This window comes from Brassica napus, unplaced genomic scaffold (assembly GCF_020379485.1).
Source record: "Brassica napus cultivar Da-Ae unplaced genomic scaffold, Da-Ae ScsIHWf_1370;HRSCAF=1946, whole genome shotgun sequence".
Taxonomy (NCBI): domain Eukaryota; kingdom Viridiplantae; phylum Streptophyta; class Magnoliopsida; order Brassicales; family Brassicaceae; genus Brassica; species Brassica napus.
The window spans coordinates 124,500-129,912 of record NW_026014788.1 but is presented as its reverse complement, the minus strand read 5'-3'; positions in this window follow the sequence as shown (position 1 = coordinate 129,912).

Here is a 5,413-nt window from a genome sequence, read left to right as displayed (position 1 = left end):
GGGAAGCATCCTAGGCCATACCTTCTACAATGGTTGAATGAGGAGGGCGAGCTGAAGGTCACTGATCAAGTAATGGTTCCTATAACCATTGGAAGATACCAAGATGAGATCGTGTGTGATGTTCTGCCCATGGACTCTAGCCATATCTTGTTGGGAAGGCCTTGGCAGTATGATAGAAGAGTCATTCACGATGGGTTCACTAACCGGCATTCCTTCACCCACAGAGACAAGAAGATTGTACTGGCACCTTTGTCTCCACAAGAGGTACATGAGGATCAACTTCAACTAAAACTTAGGCGACAAGAAGCTAAAGAGAAACCAGCTGACAAGCAAAAGAAGGAGACTAATCTCTTAGCCAAGAGTAGTGAGATCAAGAAAGCTTTGTGTCTTCAACAATCTATGCTTTTATTTGTTTTTAAAGGTGCCCTAATGTCTTCTTCTGACCCTGCACCGGTTCTACCGAGTGAACTTGAGTTTCTTTTGCAGGACTATGGTGATGTCTTTCCAGACGAGAGCCCAAAAGGACTTCCTCCCATGCGTGGGATTGAACACCAAATAGACTTGGTCCCTGGAGCTTCTCTCCCAAACCGCCCTGCCTATAGAACCAACCCTGAAGAAACAAAAGAGCTACAGAAGCAAGTAGATGAGCTCATTGAGAAAGGACATATCCGAGAGAGCATGAGCCCTTGTGCAGTACCAGTGCTCCTTGTGCCTAAGAAGGATGGAAGCTGGCGCATGTGTGTAGATTGCAGAGCCATCAACAATATCACTGTAAAGTACAGACACCCTATTCCTAGACTTGATGATATGTTGGATGAGCTACATGGTTCTTGTGTGTTCTCTAAGGTAGATTTAAAAAGTGGATATCATCAGATTAGGATGAAAGAAGGGGATGAATGGAAAACAGCCTTTAAAACTAAACATGGTCTGTATGAGTGGCTTGTTATGCCATTTGGTCTTACCAATGCCCCTAGCACTTTCATGAGGTTGATGAACCATGTCTTGAGGTCTTTTATAGGACACTTTGTTGTAGTTTATTTTGATGATATTTTGATCTACAGCAAGAGTATGGCTGAGCATGTGCATCACTTGAAATCTGTGTTAGAAGTGCTTAGGAAAGAATCCTTGTTTGCTAACTTTAAGAAATGCACTTTTGGGACAGATCACCTTGTTTTTCTAGGATTTGTTGTAACAGCACAGGGAATCAGAGTGGATGAGGAAAAGGTTAAAGCTATCCGAGACTGGCCTAGTCCTAAGAGTGTGAGCGAGGTGAGAAGTTTCCATGGTCTTGCCGGCTTTTATAGAAGATTTGTGAAGGATTTTAGCACCATAGCTGCACCACTCACTGAAGTCATCAAGAAGGATGTGGGTTTCAAGTGGGAGAAGGCGCAAGAGGAGGCTTTTCAAAACCTGAAAGGGAAGTTGACTAATGCTCCTTTGCTAGTTCTTCCAGATTTTACTAAGACCTTTGAAATTGAATGTGATGCTTCTGGTGTAGGTATTGGAGCTGTGCTGATGCAGGAGAAGAGACCCATAGCATATTTCAGTGAGAAACTAAGTGGAGCCATGCTGAACTACCCAACTTATGACAAGGAACTCTATGCTTTGATTAGAGCACTCCAAACTTGGCAGCACTATCTCTGGCCAAAGGAGTTTGTTATACACACTGATCATGAGTCCTTGAAACACCTGAAGGGACAGCACAAGCTCAACAAGAGACACGCCAGATGGGTAGAGTTCTTGGAAACCTTTCCTTATGTGATTCACTATAAACAAGGTAAAGAAAACATTGTGGCTGATGCACTCTCCAGAAGGTATACTCTTTTCACTTCTATGGAAGCTAAGCTGTTAGGTTTTGAACAAATAAAGTCTTATTATGAAGATGATCAAGATTTTAAAGTTCAATTTGAAGAAAGCAAGAAACATACCAGTGGAAAGTTTTATCAAGTTGAGGGTTTTCTTTTCTATGAAAATCGACTTTGTTTACCTAACTGTTCTTTGAGAGAGTTGTATGTTAGGGAAGCACATGGAGGAGGATTGATGGGGCACTTTGGAGTTGCCAAGACACTCGCCCACCTGAAAGAGCACTTTTACTGGCCGGCCATGAGAAGAGATGTGGAGAGAGTATGCAGCAGATGTGTTACTTGCACCCAAGCCAAAGCCAAGGCCCGACCTCAAGGTTTGTATACTCCTCTTCCCATTCCTGATGCTCCATGGATTGATATATCTATGGATTTTGTGCTTGGTTTGCCTAGGACTAGAAAGGGCAGAGATTCAATCTTTGTAGTTGTTGATAGGTTCTCAAAAATGGCACATTTCATTCCATGTCACAAAACTGATGATGCCTTGATGGTTGCTGAACTTTTCTTTAGAGAGGTTGTTCGTTTGCATGGCATGCCTAGATCAATAGTGTCTGATAGGGATACTAAATTTCTTAGTCATTTCTGGAGAACATTGTGGTCTAAACTTGGAACAAAGTTGAAGTTCTCTACTACTTGTCATCCTCAAACTGATGGACAAACTGAAGTAGTTAACAGATCTTTGTCTGCTCTCTTGCGTGCTGTGATTAAAAAGAACATCAAAACTTGGGAAGATTGTATTCCTCATGTGGAGTTTGCTTATAACCATTCTGTGCATAGTGCTACAAAGTTCTCACCTTTTCAGATTGTTTATGGATTCAATCCTTTGACTCCTTTGGATCTCATGCCTTTACCATACAATGAGCAAACTAATCTTGATGGCAAGGCAAAAGCCGAGTTTGTTGTTTCATTGCATGAACAGGTAAAGAAGAACATTGAGAAGAGGACCAAGGAGTATGAAAAGCAAGCAAACAAGAAGAGACATGAGCTGTTGCTGGAACCAGGAGATCTTGTATGGATTCACTTGAGAAAGGAGAGGTTTCCTGAAGAAAGAAAGTCTAAACTGATGCCAAGGACAGATGGACCTTTCACTGTGCTTGAACGGATCAACAACAATGCTTACAAGATTGATCTTCAAGGTAAGTATTCTATAAGTTCTACTTTCAATGTTGCTGACTTGATCCCTTTTCGTGCAGATGATTTGGATTTGAGGACAAATCCTTTTAAAGGAGGAGGGGATGATGTGAGCTTGACTGAACCAGTAGCTGATCTTGCGCATGAAGAGCTGGAAGAGAGTGACAGTGAAGAGGAGCTGGATGAGACGAACACTACAATTGGATACAAGGAGCTGGATGGGAGTTCAATTGGATTTAACTCAGCACGAGACCCATTCTCTTTCTCCAATGGGCCAATAACCAGATCAAAGACAAGACAATTGAAGGAGGCAATTCTCAGATTGGTTTACACTAAACCAATCTCGACATCTGAAGAAAACCAAGTCAAAGAAGCCTTGAAGATATTCAATTGTTCAATCTTCAACACTACCTAGTTTTACTTAAGATATTTTCGAAAACTACAAGTCCTTGGTGACTCTTTGCATTCCTTTCTTTCTACTTAAACTCTCTGGAAGATCTGAATAAAATCAATCACTTTTGTTATCAAAATTCTCTCTAAACTTGTGATTCCTTTGTTCAGTTTTTGGACATCGAATTTGGCTAGAAGAGTGATCTTCCTTAAGCCTTGATCTTGTTCACTAGTGGGGCTGCCTCTCACGGACTAAGATCATCCCAATCAGTGCCTGATCATTCCGCAGATCATCACTGAAACCATCTCTACCATCGATCACCAATCCCCTTTCTATCAACTCATCAATCGATCATCTTTCCATCAGTGTTAGTAACCTGATCCATCACCACCAAATCAATACCAGATCGACCCTCAAGAGCATCCTAGGGTTCTTCCTTGACCAGGAAGCTATTAGATTAGAATGAGAAAGAAGCTGTCATATTCCCAAACAGGAAAACTGGGATCACCTGATTTGAAAGTGGGATAGCTTCTTCATCCTAACTCCTATGAGATTTATTCCGCTTCCTGGTGATTCTCCACTACTTTATGTATCAAAGTCAAGCTTCTTACATCGCGATTCATCCTGGCTTGATTAGAATGACAAAGAAGCTGTCATATTCCCAAACAGGAAAACTGGGATCACCTGATTTGATAGTGGGATAGCTTCTTCATCCTAACTCCTATGAGATTTATTCAGCTTCCTGGTAATTCTCCACTACTTTATGTATCAAAATCAAGCTTCTTACATCTCGATTCATCCTGGTTTGATTAGAATGACAAAAAAGCTGTCATATTCCCAAACAGGAAAACTGGGATCACCTGATTTGAAAGTGGGATAGCTTCTTCATCCTAACTCCTATGAGATTTATTCAGCTTCCTGGTGATTCTCCACTACCTTATGTATCAAAATCAAGTTTCTTACATCGCGATTCATCCTGGTTTGATTAGAATGACAAAGAAGCTGTCATATTCCCAAACAGGAAAACTGGGATCACCTGATTTGAAAGTGGGATAGCTTCTTCATCCTAACTCCTATGAGATTTATTCAGCTTCCTGGTGATTCTCCACTACTTTATGTATCAAAATCAAGCTTCTTACATCGCGATTCATCCTTGTTTGATTAGAATGACATAGAAGCTGTCATATTCCCAAACAGGAAAACTGGGATCACCTGATTTGAAAGTGGGATAGCTTCTTCATCCTAACTCCTATGAGATTTATTCAGCTTCCTGGTGATTCTCCACTACTTTATGTTTCAAAATCAAGCTTCTTACATCGCGATTCATCCTGGTTTGATTAGAATGACAAAGAAGCTGTCATATTCCCAAACAGGAAAACTGGGATCACCTGATTTGAAAGTGGGATAGCTTCTTCATCCTAACTCCTATGAGATTTATTCAGCTTCCTGGTGATTCTCCACTACTTTATGTATCAAAATCAAGCTTCTTACATCGCGATTCATCCTGGTTTGATTAGAATGACAAAGAAGCTGTCATATTCCCAAAAAGGAAAACTGGGATCACCTGATTTGAAAGTGGGATAGCTTCTTCATCCTAACTCCTATGAGATTTATTCAGCTTCCTGGTGATTCTCCACTACTTTATGTATCAAAATCAAGCTTCTTACATCGCGATTCATCCTGGTTTGATTAGAATGACAAAGAAGCTGTCATATTCCCAAACAGGAAAACTGGGATCACCTGATTTGAAAGTGGGATAGCTTCTTCATCCTAACTCCTATGAGATTTATTCAGCTTCCTGGTGATTCTCCACTACTTTATGTATCAAAATCAAGCTTCTTACATCGCGATTCATCCTGGTTTGATTAGAATGACAAAGAAGCTGTCATATTCCCAAACAGGAAAACTGGGATCACCTGATTTGAAAGTGGGATAGCTTCTTCATCCTAACTCCTATGAGATTTATTCAGCTTCCTGGTGATTCTCCACTACTTTATGTATCAAAATCAAGCTTCTTACATCGCGATTC